This window comes from Adiantum capillus-veneris, chromosome 10, assembly GCF_014529385.1.
Source record: "Adiantum capillus-veneris isolate H3 chromosome 10, ASM1452938v2, whole genome shotgun sequence".
Classification (NCBI taxonomy): domain Eukaryota; kingdom Viridiplantae; phylum Streptophyta; class Polypodiopsida; order Polypodiales; family Pteridaceae; genus Adiantum; species Adiantum capillus-veneris.
In genome coordinates, this window is record NC_140940.1 from 17604409 (window position 1) to 17630123 (window position 25715).

The window sequence follows — 25715 nt, forward strand, 5'->3', positions numbered from 1 at the left end:
GACAATGAAAACAAAGACCTTCCTTAGAATAAGTGCTTTGTTCTTCCGACGTGATGTATCCTCCTACAATTCCTTGTGCTACTTTTTCATCTGGAGTAAGCTTAGGTTTAGCAATTGTGTTAGCCTTACCCTTAGATTCATTGGAAGAATTCTTTGTTGAGAGACTGTTGGAAGATTGGTTAGAAGAGTTATCATTCTTACCAATCTTACCGTTCGAAGGGTTCTGAGAAGTCTGCGAGGTACTTGTGGAAGTCTTGTTCTCCTTAGGCTTTCCCTTGTTGTGCTTCATCTCTTGGGCGAGAGCGATTGCTACCGCCTTGTTGAGATCCGCGGGGTCAAAGACTTCAACATCAAACTTGATGTATTCGTCCAACCCAAAGAGAAAAGCCTCTTTGCGCTCATCATCCGATTTTCGTAATTGAGTGCCTAGCCGCAAAACACGATTAGAAAAAGACATGACTGGCATACCATTTTGCTTGAGAGAGCGCCAATCGTCTTTCAATCGTGCGAGGTACTGAGGTGGCATAAACCGCGCCTTGAGCTTGTCTTGGAAATCAGCCCAATCGAAGGAAAGGGGCGTGAATCCGTTGGCTGCCTCTAGGTGCGCGGCTAGTTGTTCCTCTTGCCATGCGTGGTACCAATTGATGGTATCACCAACAAGGTGCATAGCTGCCGTCAAAACTTTGCTATTTCCTGTCTTCTTAGTTGTCGCAAAATAAGCATTAAATTGATGCAACCAAGAATGAATAACCGTAGCTTCCATCTTACCGTCATACTTACTGAAAGTCAACTTCTCTGTGACTGGATGGTTGGAATCCGCATCGTGGCTTGTGCCACTTGATGAAGTCCCACGATCTTTGGGTGGTTCGGTCTTCGAGGCTAGCACGTGGAAAATGAATTCTTGAGTGCGTAGCTCCCTTTGAGCTTCACGCTCAGCGTCCCTTTCTGCTTTTCGTTTATTTCGTTCATTGCGCTCGCGTTCGAAAGCAAGGCGATTGGTTTCTTGTTGTGCCAACGCAACGCGATTCGCTTCCAAACTGACGCGAGTCGCTTCTTGTTGTGCCAGCATCATGTCCATCATTGACTTGACCATCATCTCCATAGGAGTTAGAACAACTCGTGGCGTAGATGGCGAAGGGGGAGGGTCGAAAAAGTCTCCTGGTGGGGAAAAATCTTCGCCGCCTCTCTCATGCTCATCACCTGTATGCGAAGTATCCGCTTCGGGTGACGACCATGCACTATGATCTTTGGTTCTTAAGTTCACGAAGAACTTGGGTTCTTGAGGGTCTTGGTTCTTGGGTTCTTGAGGTTTTCTTTCGCTTGCAAATCGTGTTTGAGAAGGATCTTCTCTTCACCCGAGTTCTACTCTTTTCCGCGGACGCACCCCTTGGCGGCCTTGCGCTCACACCAAGGTTGCTTTTTCCCACCTCACGTCGATTGGCCGGCCCTAAGTGCACGGTCCGCTCTCAATGAGTGAAAAGAGATACAAGGGGAGGCTGGACAAGCCCTGCTTTCTTGGGATTCCTGTCACTCTTCAACAAAACACGATTAGGAATCGCCACACCCAAGTAAACTTAGGTTCGTGCGACCGCAACAAGCAAAAAAAAATTTGTGGTTCTTTCCTTGAGTAATGCAGAACACTTCCAAAGCTCTGATACCAATGTTAGGTGCAGCGGAATGAATGTTGTATTTTCTCAAGATTAGTGATCTTTATTTGCTCAAGGTTCCTTTTAGTTCTTAGGGAAGGAGAGAGCCTTCCGTCTTTATGGAGAGTGCTATGATCACGAACAAAGTGAGTGGATATTTTGCGTGCAAGTGAATGAGACTGAGAGAAGGAGAGAAGAGAGATACGACACCCGAGAGTTTGTAAAACCCTCTGATACCAATGTAAGGTGCAACCGAATGAATGTTGTATTTTCTCAAGATTAGTGATCTTTATTTGCTCGAGGTTCCTTTTAGTTCTTAGGGAAGGAGAGAGCCTTCTGTCTTTATGGAGAGTGCTATGATCACGAACAAAGTGAGTGGATATTGTGCGTGTAAGTGAATGAGACTGAGAGAAGGAGAGAAGAGAGATACGACACCCGAGAGTTTGTAAAACCCTCCTCCGAAGGCCCCACTCTCGTCGGCGAGAGTGGTCTAACTTTGATTGCACAAAGGTGTACAATGATGATGCATGGACTGATGCAAATGGGGGCTATGTCGATGACGACCATGATGACTTTAGGGCTGAATTCGCTCTGCTTCTATCTGCTGTTCAAAAAGGGGGAAAATGCTGAGGTTCGGGATGGTCTTGGGGCTGATGACAAAACGCTGAGGTTCTGGCAAGGGACAGGCTGCGTTTTGTGTGGATGTCGAGGGCTGAAAAACGCTGAGGATCCGCAAGTCAAGGGCTGCGTTTTATAGCCTGAATTCCTGCTGTAAAAACGCTACCAAAGGCTGCGTTTTCCAAGGCTGAATGGCTGATGAAAAACGCTGGTTTTTGCTGCTTATTGGCGATCCAAAACGCCGGGGATTTGGGCTGCCTGAAGAGGAGGAAACGCCAGGGACAAGAACCTGTATGGCGATGGCTGAAGCTTGGGGAAGACGCCAAGGGGAGAGGTTGGTCTAATGCTTGAAAACGCTAGGGGTGCGGGGGGGGGGGGGGGGGGGGGTGGGTGGGTACTGCTGAGAAGTTGCCTGTTGAGCGGAAAGCTTCTGCTGCCTCTTCTGCCAGAAAGTGCTAACTTGGGGTTGCTTATATATCAACTTAGCAAAATTGCCCTACCTACTTTCGTTGAAAAGTCACTTAAAAATAATAAGTGAAAATACCAGAAATAGGGAAAATAGGCTAAATGCACTGGAAAATTCCCCTAACTGAATCTAATGGATTCTGAAGGGAATATTGATGATCATGTTGTGTGCAACCGGAGGATATGCATCTATGCTAAGTGACTGGGCATGCACAGTCTACGAATAGACTCACAAAAGTGCCAGATCACTGCTAATCTAAATTGACTGGACTGACTGAACCCTGCTCTGGTGTAGCTTGTCCACGGACACATAGGGTTGGATGTGTCACGTGACAATGGTCTAAGGAGCGTTTGGTTGTATCAGACCTCTAAACTCATGGCCCCGACATTTTAGGTTATTTGTGGGGGTGGTGAGGAGGTAGTCGTTGAGTAGCTTCATGCCTAAGACCGTCTATCTGGGAGGAGTGCTCAGCGGCATTGTTCATTGTCTCTTGTAACATGCATATGTGAGCGTTTGTGTTGCATTGTGATGTGTCAACCACTGAATATTCCTACTTGGGTGAGATTGCCTGGGTATGTAATATTACTACATCGAGACACCTACAGAATAGCGCGTTCTGGGTGTGATGGCTAATTTTGCTATGCTGGAATATCGAGAGCTCCAATATGGAATGAGAAAACTAAATGTCCCTCAGAATGACCCTCGCATATTTTTAAGCTAGCTTGAGTTGTTTTGCAGATATAATGTAATCGCAGACGATTACTTTTCTTTCAAGAAGGGGATATGTCACAAACTGCTCATGTGTCAAGCCATTGAAGACCCAACACGCAAGGGCTCCTCGAGCCTACCCCAGCCAACCTACAAATCCCAGCCGAGGGGCCTAAACCCTAAGAGAAGAAGTAGCATAAGAACGTTTACCAACTTGTAAAGTCTTGCCGAATGGCCCAATTTTAAAAGATGGGTTAGGATTAAAAATCCTAACCCCCGACAAGTTGAGATTCCTGTCCGATGGGGCCTAAATTAAAATAAAGCAACACACTTCCCCTGCGTGTAGGATGACACATCACAAGCTGTACGGACTGCTCCCGCACGGCGCAAATCACGCTGACAGTGCCACATGGCAACCTGTACGAATTTCCACGAGTAATGCTGGCTGAATTTGGCAGATTTGGCGCTAAGCTTTTGGAGACCAGGTGCTTTCAGAGTTGATGCTTTTCATTGTACTACTTTTGGATGGCTTTGGGGACCCTTAAATACATGTTGTAGGCTTCTATTCTGGCATTCTATCCGTGGGAGAACAGAGCAAGAGTCACAGAATGTGTTTTGAAGAAGGAATATTAAGAAATACAAAAGGGGCACCATTGTTTGGGGCCAGTGCTCTCTTGGGGTGGTGGAACTCCACCACTCCGCGTCTTGTGTGTCATGCATCTCTTTCAGTTCAGTTGTTTTGAAGTGTTTAAAGTTCATTCTATCTATTCCTTTCCGTCGACATGTGATGCCATCCCGCTACATCGGGTATAATTGATGGTGAGCTTACGCAATCATGGGATCTTGGCCGCTCTGTCAAGCAAGGATGTCCTTTATGTGCCATGTTGTATGCTATTGCCACTCGTCCTCTTTTGCTTTATTTGGACTCCCTAATGGCATCTGGTCAATTACATGGATTGGAATTACGGTCTCGCAATCATTTTGTAGCACAAGCATATGCTAATGATTCCATGTTTTCGTTCAAAAATCAATCAGATGATGTTTGATGTATCATGGATACCTTGCAAATTTATGGGTTGGCTGATGGTCTTCATCTTAACTTCCAAAAATCTAAAATTTTGCCATTGCATCAGATGGATTGGCATTCTTTATTATGGCCAAGTGAGATTGTGAAGCTAGATCAGCTTGTGTGGCATCTTGGATACCCTTTGGCTTGGTCGGTGAACAATGCCAAACATTTGGATTGGGTTGAGCATAAAATTAGATCTAAATTACAATATTGGAAATTGTTTACCTGGCTGTTACATGTACGACTCGGAATAGTGCAATCTATCTTGATGGCATACATACAGTTTTTTCTACCATTGTTATATTCGCCGCCTCGTAGTCTTCGTGCTTTCATGTCTCGGATTTTGGACCATCTTTTGTCTACTTGCTCCACAAAAGAGTTGCAACTGCTTGCTATGGATGAGCTATGTACTCCAAAGCATTGTGGTGGTCTGAATACTTTGCATTTGTGCTCTCATGTTATTGCAAGAAAGGCCATGTTGTTATTGGCACTGGTGGAACAAAAATAGCCCTCGACATTGATGTTTGATTTTTTATGTTCTCATGCGGTTTCTACACCTGGTTTTGGTCATTGGCAGCCTTCATACTGGGATGTGGTTTTTGGAAAATTTGAAGCTACGATTACGGGCTGCCTCTTCGTTTCCATCTTGTAGCTCATTGGAAAAAAGTCACTAAGCATTTGTGGTGGCATGGTCAGGATAGCGCAAGTGGAAATTCGCTCAGTTTGCATTGGAGTCTAGTTTTTTATCAGACCCTTGTCCAACAGTCTCCCAGACATGCATATTGTCTCTCCAAGAAAGGTATTGATGCATTATCAAATGTTGTCGACGTTGATGGGCATGTACTTTCATTTCGGCAGGCTGCTCTTACCTTTGGTCTTAGAATGCATTATAGACACACATGGCAAGTCATCAAGGATATTGTTGATTCTAGATCTCCCATTCCGTCATTCCTTGTCGAGGATCGACTTTGTGATTGGCATTATGTTGGTTCCTCAATCCTCTCTTTATCTACAAAAAAGGTATATTGCCATTTGCAGGCATCTTCGTGGCTAGCGGAACATTGCAATATGGTATGGAATATGAATAAAGGTTTACATGACGTCGCAATAAAGTCATGAAATTGTGGCATGCTAAACTTCCCCTCAAAGAACAATTGTTTACGTGGAGATGTATCATTGGGGTTCTCCCAATTGGCAAATTTCTTCGCTCCAGAGAAATAGCTTCCTCATGATGTGTACGTTGTGGTGCACGCACTGAGACTATTCCACATTTATTGTGGTCTTGTCCTCATATGCATTGGTTTGTGAATTACATCTCTACATGTCTTCGCACTCATTTCTCTAGGATACCTTTTGGTCGATATTTCTAGCTTTTTGGAGTGATTCGACCGTTGCTTCGGTTGTATGCATACTTCTTTGCTTGGGTTAGATTCTGGGTGCACTAGACAGTTTGGAGAACACGTGTTTTTCTCGTCTTTTAGAGAGTTCAAGTAGATTATGTATTCCTCTTCAAAACCTCTCTTCGAGAGTCTCTTAAATTTGCTCGTGATTTGGATGAGCTGTCCTCCCTTCATTATGAGCTCTAATTTGATTGTTTCTGATTTTTCATACGTAATGTTCTCTATGGATTCTCCTCGCTTTGAGGTTTCCCATTAGTAATTCAATCTAATATCACTAAGAAAAATGAGTATGTGTGGGTGCACACGCGCACGAGCAACTTGTGTGTGAGAAGCCTGCACGTGAAGCCTCTGCGCGAGCCCTCTGCCATGTGCTAGCAGCTCTCCCAGCTACTTGCTTAATTGTGTGTCATTGTAGTGCCTCTTGCCAGCACTTTTGGGTTGCCTGCGGTTTCTGCAGGTCTTGCACATTTTTGTGGCTGTGAGTGAGGGTGAGAGTGTGTGTGGGTGTGTTTTGATTGTCTACGTTTCAATCCGACTCCTCCCCTCTGTCGATTTCTCTCGTCAATAGCCTTAGTTCGTAAGTGGCATCTAGTGTTTTTGTGCGCAATCAGTGTGGGGTTTATTTGAGCATTGGACTCCAATTTAGCATAGAACTTCTGAAGAAGGATTGTGACAGGTTGCAGAGAGGTCCCTGTACACAGTTGGTGAGAAGTATGCCCCTCTGGATTTTATGTATATATTTATGTGGTTCATGTACAAATCCAAAAGTCATTACAAAAAACCGAAAACAACAAACAAATTTCCTTGCAGTGTAAATCCTATAGGAAGCTGCTCTTTGGTTGAGCTTTCTTGCTATATGAGCAAATCTCTGTGTATATTTAAGCGTAGGAAAGCAATGAGAAATCCCTCAAAGGCCACTTCTAAAATCAAAACTTGTTTGTATGAGGACTTGCTCGCCAGGCCTAGAATGGTCAGGCGCCTGTTCTTGAGGTGCGTATTCCCATGCAGGACCCGGTTGCGCAGTATGCTTTGAATCCAGACATCTTGTTTTTCCGGGAAAAATACCTACTCCACAGGACGTTGGACAGTGGGTCGATTTTCTTCTCAAACATCAACTTGTCTGTGGCGTTTACTTTGGTCCTCATTGATTTTATGAAGTCCTCTTGGCAGATACTGAAGCCAAAATCCTTTGTTGGAGATGTCTCCACTCTTTTTAGCACACAGATGACTCATGTTCTGTCGTGGGCACTGACAAAAGATTATCAAAGTCTTATGCGTCATGAATGTCTAGTGTCGGTGGAAATTGTTGATTTCCCTCGCATGTGGAGACACTTTCTACAGTTGTTGGTTGCACAACTTAAGAAGGTGATTTGTCCCCCAAGATTGGATGCGAACAGCAACAGGTTTTGCATTCTTTGGGATACTAATAAACCTACCCCCGAAGGCATTATGATTGATTCGAGTAATCCATGGGTGGACAAACACCCCTTCAAACTCAAATGGGGCAAGTTTGCAAATTCTTGTTTCAGATGTGGTAAATTTGGACAAATGCAATCTGAATGCCCTAAACCCATCTTACAGCCCCCTCCTTCATCAGTTCCTTCATCCGCTCCTGTCCCTACGAGCCAATCAACCGGTGAGGCTAAGCAAAATGAATGTGGCTCCCAATGTGGAAAAGGAAAAAGGAAAAGCCAAGCCTCCTCAATCCGTTGTTCCTTGTAATGGCAATGCTGTGAAAGGTAAGAATGTTGGGTCCAGTGATACTAGTGCTTGATTGGTGCCTAAAAAAACAATGAAGATTCGCACTCCACCATCCTCTTGTAATTATGTTCCACTTGTTAATGCTAATAAGAATGTATTGTTTAAGCAACTCCTATGTAATGATAATCACAAGTTTTGACGCATGGGAAAGAGTGATGCATTCTTACAAAGATGTACTTATTGGTGAGGCTTCCACCTCGCATGCAAACGTTGTGGAACCTTTTTCTGCACTGAATCAACGGATTGGATCCAGCACAGAGGTGGTGGATGAAGATGTGTCTATGGGCACGTTACATAATTCCTTACGTTTGTTTGCCACTTGTACATAATCGCATAATCGCATTACATGCATCTCGTACAATGTGTGTGGGTCATGTAACCTTGATAAGTGACAGCTAACCTGGCACTATGTAAATACATGTAAGGCAGTATAGTTGCTTCGCAAAAGCACAATCACACGAGTTTGCTGGTTAATGTTCGTATTTTACCGGTTATTGGATTGCGTATCCTGGTTTGCATGGTTACTTTGGATTATTGATGACGGTTCGTCATGAACTTCAGCCAATTCTTGTGAGTAAAGAGTCACCCGGTTGCTGGATGATTATGCAATGCTTACAGAATGGTTAAATGTATGAAATTGGAGGCATCTATGCATACACTACCTCCGGGAAAAGGGCCTCTTTATGGCGAGACATCTCTTCTTCTCCATGGATCTCTAATGTAATCCTTTGTGGTGATTTCAATAATACTCCAGATATGCATGATCGCAGCACAGGCAATTCTCACATGCTGCTTGCGGAGAGATAGGCATGGGATCATCTTCTTACTTCTATACAAATGATTGACTTATGGCATTATTTGCATTCAAATGTCTTCGGATTTACTTTTCAACATGCTGCTCATTCCTCTTATCATGCACATGTGGATCGTTGGTATGTACTCAGATTACACCAATATGATGATTTTGTATGCGATATGAGAATGGATTACACCTTGCAACTATCAAGGATCATCACCCTGTTTTGTTCACTTTGTACTTTGAGCAATCCCTTTGTGATTGACCCCTTTTTCGGAAGCGTCTGCTTATCTTACTCATGAGGTGTTTCGAGATATAATTTATAGACTTATTCCCCCCTTGCTTGCCCACATGCATCTTGATCTAGATGCTGCTTGGTTTCGCTTTGTTATGCAGGTGCAATGTGCTATTCAGGATTATGGTAAACAATACATGCATTGGACTCGAGGGCAGATTAATGTTGCCAAGCACGTTTGACAACGGCTGCAGGTATTGGCCGACTCGTGGCCTTTGTCTAACTCTGAAATGTCGGAGTTGTGTGAAGCTCATGTATGTATCCAACATAATGACAAGCGGAAACACTTGATGAATGACAGATGTGTGCTCGTCAAAGAGCTTTTATGGACAAAGGTTGTGCTTCGGAAAAAAAATTAAGCATCTGCATCACATGAGGGTTTCCCAGGACATTAAGCGTGTAATGCTTGCTTCAGGTGTCACAAACTGCTGACGTGTCAAAGCCCTGAAGAATGGGGCCACTGTGTAGATCGACGGCCGAGGTGCCTAAACCCTAAGAAGAGCAAGTAACAGAAGAAGAAGTCCTACCAACTTATGGGAACCTCGTCAGATGGGGCCCCAAGTGACATAAAGGTTTTAAATATAGCAGGACCTACACTTGCGTAGCAGCTGATGGCGTGGCAGCTGTACGAAAAAAGCCCGAAAATTGCACTGACATAATGACGTGGCAAACTGTACGGATTTCCGCGTTTTGCGCTGGCAGCTTTTTGACATTTCTTTTGGACCACAAGCTTTTAAGTTTGAAGGCTTTTCATGTAAATTGCTTTTGGGGCCTAGGGCCTTTGAATATGAGGCCATGGGCTCATTCTATGGCATGCTTCCTGGAGAAGGTGCAGAGTCTGGAGTATCGGTTTGTACTGTGTTGATGCAATATAAGAAATACCAAGGGTTTGGGGCCAATACTCTCTGGGGTGAAATTCCGCCAATCCGTGTCACGTGTCGTCTCTCTCTTTTCAGTTCAGTTGTTATTTTAGTGCTAGAAGTCTGTTCAGTATGTTCTTTTCTATTGGCACGTGGTGCCCGTCTTGCGACATCGGGCACTTGGACATCCTCCAAGTACGAACTTGTTGATGCCATGGTCTCCAATTATAGGCAGGTGTTTGCTACTCCTCAGCCTTCTATAGAAGTTTGTCAAGCACGACAATTGTTGCTCTCATGTACACCCGATTTTTTCTTCAAAAGATGCACAATACCTTGAGGATCCATTAAATGAATATGAATTGCATTGTGTGTTGCTTGCATTGGGCCATTGGCAATCCCCTAGTTGGGATGGGCTTACTGTGGAATTCTTCCTCTCCTTTTGGGAAACTCTCAAAGAGTCATTGCTCTTCGTGTTGAATGTGGCATGGGAGAAACAAGATTTCCCAATATCCTAGAAAGAGGGTTTGCTCAAATTGTTGCCTAAGCAAGAACTTTGCGAGCAATTTTTCCATTGGCGGTGCATTTGGGCTATCCACGAATGTCACTCACATTCAACAAGCAAATTGGATTATGCAACACTTGAATGTCAATTGCATTTACTGGAAATTATCCACATGGCCTTTGCATGTTCAATTGCGAATTGTTCAAAGTGTCCTAAAGACTTACCTTCAGTTCTATTTGCCATTGTTGCATTGGCCTCGTCATTGTCTGGATTCTCTTATGTAGCTAAGTTGTCTCATTTGTGACGAACTCATGCTCACAAAAAAGGCCTGTGTTTGATGTCGATTGGGAAACTTTGCACTCCTAAGTGCTTTGATGGCCTCAATAATAGACTTGCGTAGGCATGCTCTTGCTAGGAAAGCCATGTTGTTGCCTACCCTTGTGCAACAAATTCAGCCTTGAACTCTTATGTTGCCTACTTGTGTCAACATGTTGTTACTTCCTCCTTTGGTCATTGGCAATCATCTCTTTGGGAGGTAGTATTTGGTAAGATGGAAGGGCACATTCTTCGATGTCAGTTTACTTCCAGTTTGATCTCTGCTTGGAAAGATGTTGCATTTATCATAGCATGGTCAACAACAACGGCAAGGGAATTTGCTTCGTTTGGAGAATCTTCACTAGAGTCGGGCATTCTCCCTTGCTTTGGTTGACCATTCACCTCGGCAGGCATACTTTCTCTCTTGTCGTGGCTTAGCGTAGTTGGTGATGTGGTTGATGAGGCGGGCTACACTTTCTAGTTTCCCCTTGCCACTCGCCGTTTTCGAATAGGCATGCATTACCGTCAGCTCTAGAGAGAGCTTCAACACATGCTGGCTGACTTTATACCTATTCCGCCTTTGGCTAGTGGTGGCCGCATGTCTGATTGGAACTTCCAGGACACCCCTTTTGAGGCCATTTCTTCCCGTCAGGTTTATGCTCTTCTTCTACCCCCGGCTTGGCTTGCTAACCATTGTAATGCCCTATGGTCCATGCACAAGTCGGATGCTTGGTGAAGGAAGCCTCTTTTTGCTGTCTGGTAGAGCCACTTGCCTTTATAGGAGCGATTGTTTCTCTAGCGATTGGAGTTCTCCCAGTGGACACATTTCTTAGTGCACATCATACCCACTCTTCTCCTTATGTCCGCTGTTCAACATCGCAAGAGACTCTTAATCACCTACTATGAGATTGCTACATTACTAGAGTTTTTCTTTGCCGCATATAAACTTGTATGCAGCTCCGTTTTCCCTCTATGGTCTTCCACAGGAGGTTCTGGGCTTTACGCATTCTTCCACCTTTTTTTTTTTCCGAGAAAAAGATCCTTCTATTAGTTAATGAAAGCTGCCCATAGGGCTACAACAAACATGATGGGGAGACTCTCCCAATGAAAGAACAACATATATACAATGAGGCTAAATCAAGGGATGGGAGGAGGGAAGAGCCACACAGGTGGTCGGTAGTGCCATCTGAGCACACCCTGGACAATGGTATAGAAAGGCCCAGGGCGCAAGAGTCGAAGGAAAGCCTCGAGGCGCTCCCACATGAGGTCGGAGCTGCCCTGTAGTCCCTCAAGTTGTCCTCTGAGAGTATGGATCACCTCTAGCCAAAAGTCACGAACAGTCTCTGCTGGCGGCACAGTGCGGGCCTCAAAAATGCAGAAACAACGGCCTGCCAGATGAACCACACTGTCAGGACACTGATGAGCTCCCAACACTCCTCTCTCTCACTGCACCACTCTTGTGGAGTAAGCTCTGTAGCAGGCTGGAGTGTAGGACGCCCCCCTGGTATCACTATCATCCTGCTGGTGGAAGATAGCTCAAATTGAAGTGTCGGGCCCGTGAGAGTGGACCAAGCCGCTGCCCCCCAAGTGTACTGTCTAGCCGTGGAGAGAGTAGGCATCAGCCGAAGAACTCGTAGCCACACCTGCTGGGCCGAGGGACAGTCCCAAAGACAATGACGCTGACTCTCCACCAACTTGTCACAGGCTGCACATGCGGCCAAGAGACCACTATGCACAAGCCAGCTCCCTACTGCTGTAGCTCTGTGTGCAACCACCCACTGAAACAAAGTGACGCGCCTCGGCTGTCTGGAGTCCCACAGCCTCTGCCAAAAGGCTGCCAAGAACTCGCCTATGAGGCCCTCCTCCTGCCAATGACGTGCTGCAGTGGGGCGGGCCTCTCTCTGTGCTGCAAGTATATGATGTCCAAGCCGAACAGTGTACTAAAAGAAGGGGACTCCTGGGTGGTCTGCAGAAGAGAAGGGGTCCCTCCATAGCCACTCACCAGGATCCCACTGTACTCGTGCCAGTGGACAACACTCCCAAGCCCATAGCCTCCAGTGTCCAGTCTCAAGAGCTGCTGGGTCAGGGTCTATGACGCAAGTCCTCCCACAGATGCCAACAACTCGGATCCTCTGAAAACAGCACTCTGCTACCTGCGGGGCCTCTACTGCAACTCGCTGTAATCGTCCCCCACCCTGAAGCTCGAAGAACAGGGCTGGGACAATCTCTGAGCAGGCCCTCATTGAAATGAGAACCTCCAGTCGTGTGAAGGCTCCCATCCACCGGGGTGCTACTAGCTCGACAGGCGTGAGCCACTTAGCTGGAACTGACTCTGAGATGTCCTGACACATGCTCTGCACCCCTCTCATGCCATGCAGAGATGGAAACCCTGCACTTCCTCTGACAAACCAGTGAACTCTAGCCAGTCACCTAGACACCGCGCTGGACCTACTGCCATGGGACCCCAGGAAACATGAGGCCGAGTACCAACCAAGTGGCCTCTCTGAGTGCCAACCATGGGATTCCAGACGAGGGGCTACCGTAGGCGCTCCTCCGTGCACATCGGCTGTCGGCTGCTCCAGGCCACGCCGTAAGAGCTCCCAAGAACGAAGCAAACTCACAGCGAAGCGGTCCTCCAGTCTCCTGCTCAAACCAACTCGGCGCATCTCTGTAAAGATCCATCTGGTCGAAGGTTGCCAAGGACCTCCTGACTGAGGCACCCTGGCACGAAGCCTCTGCAACAAGAACTCCTTCCAGGGCTCCTCACCTGGAAGAAGTCCTCTAACGATGAACTTCCCTAGAAGGGCTCTGCTCTGCTGTGCTCGATCAATGATCCCAAGCCCTCCCTGAGAACAAGGAAGCGTGATGACCGACCAAGCCACCTTGGCTCCGGCCACCTGAGTGTCACCTCCTGAGCAAAGGAAGTTCCTGATCAGCCTCTCTACCTGGCTGATACAAGAACTCTAGAAGATCCAGCAGGAAGTGATGTACCACATAGTCGCCAACAGCACCTGGTTGGCAACTACTACTCTGCCAGCCAACGAAGGTCGTGCTGAGCTCCAATGTAACAGCTTTCTCCTGATGGACAGGAGAAGAGGAGCAATCTGCTGCTCGGGAGACAAGTCCAAACCAACCTGACAACCCAAGTACCGAACTGCAGTCCCTGGGGGAATCCACCTGAAACTCTCTCCTGGCATCCAATCTGGCACAGGAGCACTACCAACCGAGAAAGCCACTGTCTTTCTCTACTGATCAGTGCGCCCGATGCACAGCAGAAGGTCTCCAGAGCCTGCTCACATCTGTGAAGATTGGCCTCCTGGCCATCTAAGTACAAGGCTGAGTCATCGGCAAACTCAGCGTCCACTAGCTCCTCTCCCCGAATAGGGAGTGCTAAGCCCTGAAGACCAACCTGCTCTGACACCAAAAATCTGCTCATCGCCTCTGCATAGAACAGAAAGAGAAAGGGGGCAAGAGGACAACCCTGTCTGACCGAGCATGTGAGCATGAAGCGCTCACCTCTCCCCCCTACCAAAAGCACCTGACTGTGAGCCTGTCTGTACAAACCTGACACCCCTCTGATCCAAGCATCTAAGAAGCCCATCCTGCTGATGGGTGCCCTCTAGAAAGTCCCAGTCAACTCGGTTGTATGCCTTCTCAAAATCGAGAAGAAGAATCACAAGGTCCTCACCACGGAACCGTGCCAGGGCCGAAGCCTCCCAGAAAGTAAAGATGTTGTCAAGGATACTGCATTCCTTGACAAAACCTGTCCGAGTCCCATGTATAAGGCTCTCTAAAAGTGGCTGAATCCTCAAACTCAGAGCCTTGGCAAGGATTTTGTAGGCTGAGTTCAGGATGGTGATGGGGCGCCACTGTCGAATCTCATCCAAGGAGCCACCCTCCTTGGGAATGAGGTAGATCAAACCCTCACTCATGCTGTCAGGCATCACTCCTGTGTGCAAAATGTACTGAAAAGCACTACAAAGATCTGGGCCAAGCAGGTCCCAGTACTCCAAGAAAAAGCTGGGAGTCAACCCATCCTCACCTGGACAGCTACCACGAGCGAGGGCCCTAAGAGCTGTGTGCAACTCCTCAAGCTGAAGCGGCATCTCTAGCCTCTGGCGCATCTCCTCTGTCACAAGACATGGAATTTGTGCCCAAACTTGCTCCCTGCATGCATCCTGCCGCTCTGACTGAGGCTCAGCCGACAGTAACTCACGGTAAAAGTTAGTAGCAACTACACGCATATCCTCGGGATCACAAGCAACAGACCCATCGGGCCTCCTCAATTGACTGACCTTGGCATGCGAGTGCCGAGGTCCCACTGTCTCAAAAAAAGCACCACTCACTCTGTCACCCACCTGAGTCCACTGAGATGCCTGTCGGTGAAAGGAAAACTCATGACGCCTCTCCTTTGTGCTAGCAAGCTCCTGTCGAGCCTGCTATAACTGCTCCTCCAACCATGCCTCTTCTGAGACGCTGCTCCGCCTCCCTCGTTGCAGCCCGGCGATCCAGAGACTCCTCAAGAAAAAAGTGGCTAAGCTAAGCTAGGCCTGAGGCCACTCTGTCTGCAGGTGAGACATGGCTGTCCATGCCCTCTGTCCAGAGAGCCTCTACCCTCTCTCTGAGTGTTGAGTCCAACAAGACCCTCTCTGAGATGCGAAGCATCGTGCTCCAAATACTCTGTCTGTCTGCCACCGTGAGGATCACTGGAGCATGGTCCGAGAAGAAGTCCCTGCCAGGATGCCCACTGAACCCCCCAAGTCACTGAAGTGGTCACTAGTCTAGAAGCGATCTATCCGCGATAGATTCACTCCTCCCACTCTGCGGTCTGATCTAGAGAAGGCAAGACTGTCTGGGGGCCTCACAAAATCAGAGTGCTGCCATGTATCCGAGACCCTCAAAGTCATACAAAACCTCTCCCAAGCTGCCAACTCGACTCCATGCACAGTAGCATGGCTGCCACCAATCCTGTCAGAAGGGTTTTCCAACATGTTGAAGTCCCCTCCTATACACCAATGATCGGCCTGCGGCAAAGACTCAACAATCTGTGACCAAAACTCTGCACGAGCACTCGCCACATTGGACGCATAGATGTTCAGGAAACCCACAAGGCCACCCTGAACCTGCATAGTAATCCACTGAGCCCTGCCTGGCACAATAATCCCTCTGCCCACAATGGCCTGCTATGAGTCTGCAATAGTCATACATACCCCACCCTGGATGCCTCCAGATCCAAAAGCAGCTGACCAATAGGTATCATAACGTCCACGCAAAATCTGACCACATCGCCGAATGCGGCTCTCACACAGATGGTGCTCCTGAAGCATAAGGAGATCAATCTCTCCTCCCACAAGGCAACGCTGAAGCTCCCGACGCAATCGGCCCCGCTGTCGCTGAAACTGGGGCCCACCTAGTCCCTGCACGTTCCATGAGACGATCCTCATGGGGAGCGAGAGAGAACAGATGCTGCCGCAGCAGCAAGACGGGCTATCTTCGAGGCTAGCTTGGATGGGGAGTAATCCGCGTCCGAGCGTCCTCTAGATAGGCGTGACTGCAGTGAGTGCCTAGCCCAAGCCCAAGCAGAGCGAGCCGTGCGTAACGCAAACTCCTCTATCCAGGAGTCCTCATGAATGTATACATAGCAAGGCAAACACTGCGTATCAGCAAAGAACTACACCACAATGTGCCTACATCCTGCTGAGTCTCGGGGTGTCACCGCAAACTTGGCCAATGGCCACAAAGTCTGCAGCATATCTGTAACTCCAAGTTCTGCCATGTGATGAGAGAACTCTAGGACCTGTGTATGCAACCATCCCACCACTGAGTCAAGGGACCACTCTGTCTCGGCCCTACCACAGAGGGGGAAGGAGAAACCTAGTGCTGAGTCCAGGGCCTCTATCCCCCTAGCGGCGAGGAACAAAACTTGGACTCGGAAACAAGCTGCCTCATGGTCTGCTGCGGAATCGCCGAGAAAACGAGTGAACCCGTACTCGAAGAAGTCCCAACGGCGTCAGATGTCAATGCTCGTCAGCCTACAAGGGTATGGCTGCAAGGGAGGATGTCTGAATCTGCAGAGGGGGCCGCAAGAAGGGCTAACCCTCTCTCGCTAGGCGACTCACGGCAAAGGCGCTGCCAAGAGATCTCCTAGCCGTCGGAGAGGGACCAGTCTCCTGAGCCGACTGAGGAACTGGAGCAGAAGGGGGGGAAGAAGGAGCTGGGGAGAGTGGAGGAGAAGAGGGGCGGGATGGGGCGACAGAGGTAGCGGGGCGAGGTGGAGAGGCGACGGGAGCAGAAGGCGGGGAGGATGAGGCAAAAGGGGGGAACTCTGTGGGGGGAGCGGCTGTCGAGGGAGAAGCGGATGTGGGGGCTGGCGCAGGGATCTCCTCCTGTTCAAGAGGACCAAAACGGTTCCCCGTGGAAACCCACTGCTGCTCAGTAGGCACCCGAGGGCCACTCTGAGTGCCAGGCTAACGCTGTGGCTCAGTAGGCACCCGAGGGCCACTCTGAGTGCCAGGCTAACGCTGTGGCCCCTGGCGTTGGCGGCCACGGGCCTGCTGCCTCCCCTCCTCCGCTGGAGCCCCAGGCTCAGAGGGTGGCTCTGCATCTGTATGCTGTGCCGCTGGCTGTGGTTACGGGCCAGACCTGGCAGGCTGGGACTGAGGCTGTGGTGCAGGTCGCGGCCTCCTCCGTGGATGGGCCTTCACTAGATGGCCCATCTGTCGGCAAATGAAGCACTGGTTCGGGAGGCCCGAGTACTCCACACTGTGTCGTGACCAATCCCCACTCACCCGAGGTAAAAGGATAACCTTCGGGAGCGTGTGGGTATCTTTGACCAAAACTCGAATTGAGGGAATGCCAGCCGCCTTGGCAGCTACTGATGCTGCCGTGCGAGGTGTCTCCAGGACAGTCCCAATGGCGGAACCGATCCTGGAAAGAAGTGGTAGGTACTTCCTTCGTAAACCCGGAAAGCAGACTAAGATGGGGATGTGTGCTTCCTCTACTAGAACATCCGAAGCTGGGTCAAAACCATATCGCCACTGTCGAAAGTGGGCACGTGATGCTCGAATGGCGAGTGGACTCATAGGTATGACCTTGGACGCCATCTCGGAGGACTCAAACTCGATCTGATAGTAACCCCGTCCGAGAATCTGGACATCCAAAATCTTTCCCACCTCTGCGAGAAGGCAGGCCTGGAGAAGGTCTCGCAGCTGTGCTCTGCTAGGTCGAGTGCCGAGAATCTTGCAGATGACCGAGGTCGCCTGCAATCGCTCTACCTCTGCGGCAAGGCTCGCTTGCTCTGTAGGCAAGAGAGCAAGTCGAATGGTGGGCTCAGTGGGGTCCGGCGAGGGGGCTTCTGGCGAGTCCCTCTGTGGCGAAGCTGGAGGCTCCATCTGTGTCTACTGCTGTGGCGTAAGAAGGGGACGACGGGAGGGCGCTGCAATTGGGCGCGCCAACACTGCTCCAAGGAGTTGAAACAATGCTGAAAGTGCCGAACTACAGGGAGTAACCGAGGAGAAGGACTCAAACGGGCCAGCGAACAGGAAGAGGCGGGGTGGGGGGGGGGGGGGGGGTTAGCGGGCTAGGGGAAGCGGGCAGGCAGTGAAAAAGCTGGCACTGAGGGCGAGCGGCAGCAACTGGGGCTGAGGGCGGCCGGACGGGCTGGGACAGGGGCAGCGCGAGGGGGGGCAACGGGGGCTGAAGGCAGGCGGGAGGGGGGAGGCAGCCAGCGGGATGGCAAGGCAGCGGGGGGCGGGTAGCGATGGGCAACGAGGTGTTCACAGCAGCAGCGAGCGCACGTTGTAGTCTGTTCTCATTCATTTCCTTGCACTGATTTGAGGTCTTCTTCATGTGGGTCAAATTTTGGGCCTGTTGAACCCTGTGGCGCCAAACTAATGGCTGCATGTTCCACCGCTCTGATGCAGATTCTTTTCCGGTTTTTTTTTTTTTCCAAGAACAAGATCCTTCTATTAGTTAATGAAAACTACCCATAGGGCTACAACCACCTTTGCAACAGATGGCTACAACAAACATGATGGGGAAACTCTCCCAATGAAAGAACAACATATATACAATGAGGCTAAATCAAGAGATGGGAGGAGGGAAGAGCCACACAGGTGGACGGTAGTGCCATCTGAGCACACCTTGGACAATGGTGTAGAAAGGCCCAGGGCGCGAGAGTCGAAGGAAAGCCTCGCGGCGCTCCCGCATGCAGTCAGAGTTGCCCTGTAGTCCCTCAAGCTGTCCTCTGAGAGTATGGATCAGCTCTAGCCAAAAGTCACAAACAGTCTTTGTTGGTGGCACAGAGCGAGCTTCAAAAATGCGGAAACAGCGGGCCCGCCAGATGAACCAAAGTGTCAGGCCACTGATGAGCTCTCAACACTCCTCTCTCTCACTGCACCACTCCTGTGGAGTAAGCTCTGTAGCGGGCTGGAGTGTAGGTCGCCCCCCCTGTATCACTATCATCCTGCTGGTGGAAGATAGCTCAAACTGAAGTGCCGGGCCCGTGAGAGTGGACCAAGCCGCTGCCCCCCAGGTGTATTGTCTAGCCGTGGAGAGAGTAGGCATCATCCGAAGAACTCGTAGCCACACCTGCTGGGCCGAGGGACAGTCCCAAAGAGAGTGACGCTGACTCTCCACCAACGGGTCACAGGCTGCACATGCGGCCGAAAGACCACTATGCACAAGCCAGCTCCCTATTGCTGCAGCTCTGTGTGCAACCAGCCACTGAAACAAGGTGACGCCCCTCGGCTGTCAAGAGTCCCAAAGCCTCTCCCAAAAGGCTGTCAAGAACTCGATTGTGAGGCCCTCCTCCTGCCAATGATGTGCTGCAGCGGGGCGGGCCTCTCTCTGTGATGCAAGTATATGACGTCGAAGCCGAACAGTGTACTGAAAGAAGGGGACTCCTGGGTGGTCTACAGAAGAGAAGGGGTCCATCCAAAGCAACTCACCAGGATCCCACTGTACTCGTGCCAATGGACAACACTCCCAAGCCCAAAGCCTCCAGTGTCCAGTCTCAAGAGCTGCTGGGTCAGGGTCTGTGACGCAAGTCCTCCCACAAATGCCCACAACTCGGATCCTCTGGAAACAACACTCTGCTACCTGCGGGGCCTCTACTGCAACTCGCTGGAGTCGGCCCCCACCCTGAAGCTCGAAGAAAAGGGTTGGGACAATCTCTGAGCAGGCCCTGACTGAAATGAGAACCTCTAGTCGGGTGAAGGCTCCTATCCACCGGGGTGCTACTGGCTCGAGAGGCGTGAGCCACTCAGCTGGAACTGACTCTGAGATGTCCTGACACATGCTCCGCACCCCTCTCATGCCATGCAGAGATGGAAACCCTGCACCTTCTCTGACAAACCTGCGAACTCTAGCCAGTCAACCAGAGAGCGCGTTGGACCTGCTGCCATGGGACCCAAGGAAAGATGAGGCCGACTACCAACCAAGTGGCCTCTCTGAGTGCTAACCATGGGGTTCCAGACGAGGGGCTGCCGTAGGCGCTCCTCCGTGCACGTTAGCTGCCTCTGCTCCAGGCCACGCCGTAAGAGCTCCCAAGATCGAAGCAAACTCAAAGCGAAGCGGTCCTCCAGTCTCCTGCTCAAACCAACTCGGCGCATCTCTGTAAAGATCCATCAGGTCGAAGGTTGCCAAGGGCCTCCTGACTGAGGCACCCTGGTACGAAGCCTCTGCAACAAGAACTCCTTCCAGGGCTCCTCACCTGGAAGAAGTCCTCTGACTATGAACTTCCCAAGAAGGGCTCTGCTCTGCTGTGCTGGATCAATGATCCCAAGCCCTCCCTGAGAACAAGGAAGCGTGATGACCGACCAAGCCACCTTGGCTCGGGCTATCTGAGTGTCACGTCCTGACCGAAGGAAGTTCCTGATCAGCCTCTCTACCTGGCTGATACAAAAACTCAAGAAAATCCAGCAGGAAGTGATGTACCACATAGTCGCCAACAACACATGGTTGGCAACTACTACTCTACCAGCCAGAGAAAGTCGTGCTCAGCTCAAATGTAACAGCCTTCTCCTGATGGACAAGAGAAGAGGAGCAATCTGCTGCTCGGGAGACAAGTCCAGACCAACCTGACAACCCAAGTACCGAACTGCAGTCCCTCGGGGAATCCACCTGAAACCCTCTCCTGGCATCCAATTTGGCACAGGAGCACTACCAACCTAGAAAGCCACTGTCTTTCTCCAGTTGATCAGTGCTCCCGCTGCACAACAAAAAGTCTCCAAAGCTGCTCACAACTGTGAAGATTGGCCTCCTGGCCATCCAAGTACAATGCTGAGTCATCAGCAACTCAACGTCCAGTAGCTCATCTCCCCGAATAGAGAGTGCTAAGCCCCGTAGACCAACCTGCTGTGACACCAAAAATCTGCTCATCGCCTCCACATAGAACAGAAAGAGAAAGGGGGCGAGAGGACAACCCTGTCTGACCGAGCGTGTAAGCATGAAGCGCTCACCTCTACCTCCTGCCAAGAGCACCTGACTGTGAGCCTGTCTGTACAAAGCTGACACCCCTCTGATCCAAGCATTTGAGAAGCCCATCCTGCGTAGAGTGCCCTCTAGAAAGTCCCAGTCAACTCTGTCGTATGCCTTCTCAAAATCGAGAAGAAGAATCACAGGGTCCTCACCACGGAGCCGTGACAGGGCCGAAGCCTCCTAGAAAGTAAGGATGTTGTCAAGGATACTGCGTTCCTTGACAAAACCTGTCCGAGTCCCATGTATAAGGCTTTCTAAAAGTGGTTGAATCCTCAAACTCAGAGCCTTGGCAAGAATTTTGTAGGCTGGGTTGAGGATGGTGATGGGGCATCACTGTCGAATCTCATCCAAGGAGCCACCCTCCTTGGGAATGAGGTAGATCAAGCCCTCATTCATGCTGTCGGGCATCACTCCTGTGTGTAAAATGTATTGGAAAGCACGACAGAGATCTTGGCCAAGCAGGTCCCAGTACTCTAAGAAAAAGCTGGGAGTCAACCCATCCTCACTTGGACATCTACCACGGGGGAGGGCATTAAGAGCCGTGTGCAGCTCCTCCAGCTGGAATGCCATCTCTAGCCTCTGGCGCATCTCCTCAGTTACAAGACATGGCATCTGTGCCCAAACCTGCTCCCTGCATGCATCCTGCCGCTCTGACTGGGGCTCAACCGACAGTAACTCACGGTAAAAGTCAGTAGCAACTGCACGCATATCGTCGAGCTTACAAGCAACTGACCCATCGGGCCTCCTCAACTGACTGACGTTGGCATGCGAGTGCCAAGGACCCACTGTCTCAAAAAAGGCACCAGTCACTCTGTCACCCACCTGAGTGCACTGAGATGCATGTCGGTGGAAGGCAAACTCATGACGCCTCTCCTCTGTGCTAGCAAGCTCCTGTCGAGCCTGCTGTAACTGCTCCTCCAACCATAGACTGTCTGGATGTTGCTCCTGCATCCTCTCTAGTGAAGCAATGCCTCGTCTGAGACGCTGCTCCGCCTCTCTCGCTGCAACCCGGCGAGCCAGGGACTCCTAAAGAAAAAAGTGGCTAAGTTGAGCTAGGCCTGAGGCCACACTGTCTGCAGGTGAATCCTGACTGTCCCTACCCTCGGTCCAGAGAGCCTCTACCCTCTCTCTGAGTGCTGAGTCCAACAAGACCCTCTCCTCTTCTATGCCTGTCTGCCACTGTGAGGATCACTGGTGCATCGTTCGAGAAGGAGGTCCCTGCCAGGATGCCCACTGATCCTCCCAAGCCACTGAAGTGGTCACTAGTGTAGAAGCGATCTATCCGCGATAGATTCACTCCTCCCACTCTGCGGTCCGATCTAGAGAAGGCAAGACTGTCTGGGGGCCTCACAAAACCAGAGTGCTGCCATGTATCCGAGACCCTCAAAGTCATACACAACTTCTCCCAAGCTGCCAACTCGACTCCATGCACAGTAGCATGGCTGCCACCAATCCTGTCAGAAGGGTCCTCTAACATGTTGAAGTCCCCTCCTATACACCAATGATCGGCTTGCGGCAAAGACTCAACAATCTGTGACCAAAACTTTGCACGAGCACTCGCCACATTGGGCGCATAGATGTTTAGGAAACCCACAAGGCCACCCTGAACCTGCATAGTAATCCACTGAGCCCTACCTGGCACAATAATCCCTCTGCCCACAATGGCCTGCTGCAATGAATCCGCAATAGTCATACATACCCCACCCTGGATGCCTCCACGTCCAAAAGCAGCGGACGAACAAGTATCATAGCGTCCACGCAAAATCTGACCACATCACCGAATGCGGCTCACACAAATGGTGCTCCTGAAGCATAAGGAGATCAATCTCTCCTCCCGAAAGGCAACGCTGAAGCTCCTGACGCAATCGGCCCCGCTGTCGCTGAAACTGGGGCCCACCTAGTCCCTGCACGTTCCATGAGACGATCCTCATGGGGAGCGAGAGAGAACAGATGCTGCCGCAGCAGCAAGACGGGCTATCTTCGAGGCTAGCTTGGATGGGGAGTAATCCGCATCCGAGCGTCTTCTAGACAGGCGTGACTGCAGTGAGTGCCTAGCCCAAGCCCAAGCAGAGTGAGCCGTGCGTAAAGCAACCTCCTCTGTCTAGGTGTCCTCATGAATGTAAACATAGCAAGGCAAACACTGCGTATCAGCAAAGAAGCACACCACAATGTGCCTACATCCTGCTGAGTCTGGGGGTGTCACCGCAAACTTGGCCAATGGCCACAAAGTGTGCAGCATATCTGTAACTCCAAGTTCTGCCATGTGATGAGAGAACTCTAGGACCTGTGTATGCAACCATCCCAACACTGAGTCGAGGGACCACTCTGTCTTGGCTCTACCACAAAGGGGGAAGGAGAAACCAACTGCCGAGTCCAAGGCCTCTGTCCCCCTAGCGGCAAGGAACAAAGCATGGACCCTGAAGCAGGCTGCCTCATGGTCTGCTGCGGAATCGCCGAGAAAACGAGTGAACCCGTAGTCGAAGAAGTCCCAGCGGCGTCGGATGTCAATGCTCGTCAGACCCCGAGGGATAGCTGCAAGGGAAGATGTCTGAATCTGCAAAGGGGGCCGTAAGAAGGGCTGACCCTCTCTCGCTAGGCGACTTGTGGCAAAGGCACTGCCAAGAGATCTCCTAGCCGCCGGAGAAGGACCAGTCTCCTGAGTCGACTGTGGAACTAGAGCAGGAGGGGGGGGGAGAAGGAGCTGGGGAGAGCGAAGGAGAAGAGGGGCGGGATGGGACGACAGAGGTAGAGGGGTGAGGTGGAGAGGCGGTGGGAGCAAAAGGCGGGGGGGAGGATGAGGAAGAAGGGGAGAACTCTGGGGGGGGGGGAGAGGCTGCCGAGGGAGAGGCGGAGGTGGGGGCTGGCGCAAGGATCTCCTCCTGCTCAAGAGGACCAAAGCTGTTCCCCGTGGAAACCCACTGCTGCTGAGTAGACACTTGCGGGCCACTCTGAGTGCTAGGCTGACGTTGTGGCCCCTGGCGTCGTCGACCATGGGCCTGCTGCCACCCCTCCTCCGCTGGAGCCCCAGGCTCGGAGGGTGGCTCTGCATGTGTGCGCTGTGCCGCTGACTGTGGTTGCGGGCCAGCCCTGGCAGGCTGGGGCTGAGACTGTGGTGCAGGTCGCGGTCTCCTCCGTGGACAGGCCTTCACTAGATGGCCCATCTGTCGACAAATGAACCACTGGTTCAGGAGGCCCGAGTACTCCACACTCTGTCGAAACCAACCCCCACTCACCCGAGGTAAAAGGATAACCTTCGGGAGCGTGTGGGTATCTCTGACCAAAACTCAAACTGAGGGAATGCCCACCGCCTTGGCAGCTACTGATGTTGTTGTAAGGTGTCTCCAGGACAATCCCAATGGCGGAACCGATCCTGGAAAGAAGTGGTAAGTACTCCCTCCGTAAACCCGGAAAGCAGACTGAGATGGGGATGTCTGCCTCCTCTACTAGAACATCCGAAGCTGGGTCAAAACCATGTCGCCAATTTCGAAAGTGGGCACGTGATGCTCGGATGGCCAATGGACTCATAGCTATGACCTTGGACACCATCTCGGAGGACTCAAACTCGATCTGATAGTACCCCCGTCCGAGAATCTGGACATCCAAGATCTTGCCCACCTCTGCGAGAAGGCGGGCCTGGAGAAGGTCTCGCAGCTCTCCTCTGCTAGGTTGGGTGCCGAGAATCTTGTAGATGACTAAGGGTCGCCTGCAATCGCTCTACCTCTGTGGCAAGGCTCGCTTGCTCTGTCGGCGAGAGAGCAAGTCGAATGGTGGGCTCAACGGGGTTGGGCGAGGGGGCTTCTGGCGAGTCCCTCTGTGGCGAAGCTGGAGCCTCCATCTCTGTCTACTGCTGTGGCGTAAGAAGGGGACGACGGGAGGGTGTTGCAATTGGGCGCGCCAAACACTGCTCCAAGGAATTGAAACAAGTGCCGAAAGTGTTGAACTGCAGGGAGTTGCCGAGGAGGAGGAACCAAACGGGCGGGCGAACGGGCTGAGGAAGAGGGGGGGGGGGGGGGGGGGGGGGGGGGGGGGGGGGGGGGGCAGGGCAGCGAAACAGGCGCAAGGGAGAGGGCAGCGGGGGCTGAGGGCGGGCGGCGGCAGTGGGGGCAGGGGCAGCGCGAGGGGGAGCAGAGGGCGCTGAGGGCAGGCGGGGGGGAGGGAGGCAGCCTGCGGGAGGATTAGGCAGCGCTTGGGGGGGGGGGGATGGCGCAGCGTGGACTACACAGCAGCACCGAGCGCGCATTGTTTCAAAGCTGATTCTTTTCCGTTTTTCAAGCTTTCCCTTGGGAAATTTTTACATTTTGCCTTGGAAGTTGGTGATATCAACCTTGAGATACATCAGCATTCTTATGAATTCTTTTAGCCCTCTCTCATATTGATAAACACTTATGTGTCCTTTCTTTTGTATATGATCCTTTCCATGGGTTTTCCTCGCCTTGAGGTTTCCCACTTGTAAATTAATCCCAAAGATATTTACACAAAAAGTGTGTGTGTCCCTCCAAAATCACCTCATTCACCTACAAAACAATACATGCTCTGATACTCGAAAGCATTCAAGGAGTTCTTTACATGATAATCTATGGCATTCATTCATCCTACTCTACATCCACTTTACTTTAACTCTACAATCATTAGCCGTTAGCCTCTGACAATCAGCATACTCAGACCTGATAATGTATTTTAGAACATGGACATTTATGCGCTTGAGTCAATGACAGATTTATGCACTGCAACCAACTTTTATGAAACTAGCATGAACTACTGGGGCAAAATGAAACACAAGAATAAATGCCAAGGATGCAG

At 50.5% G+C, this 25715-nt stretch overlaps 1 protein-coding gene across 1 annotated transcript in view; it reads right to left on the minus strand.

Moving 5' to 3' along the window:
* The window catches only part of GLA1 (Folylpolyglutamate synthetase family protein), a 125618-nt gene that overhangs the window by 75114 nt on the left and 24789 nt on the right, over window positions 1-25715 (minus strand). The window lies entirely within an intron of this gene.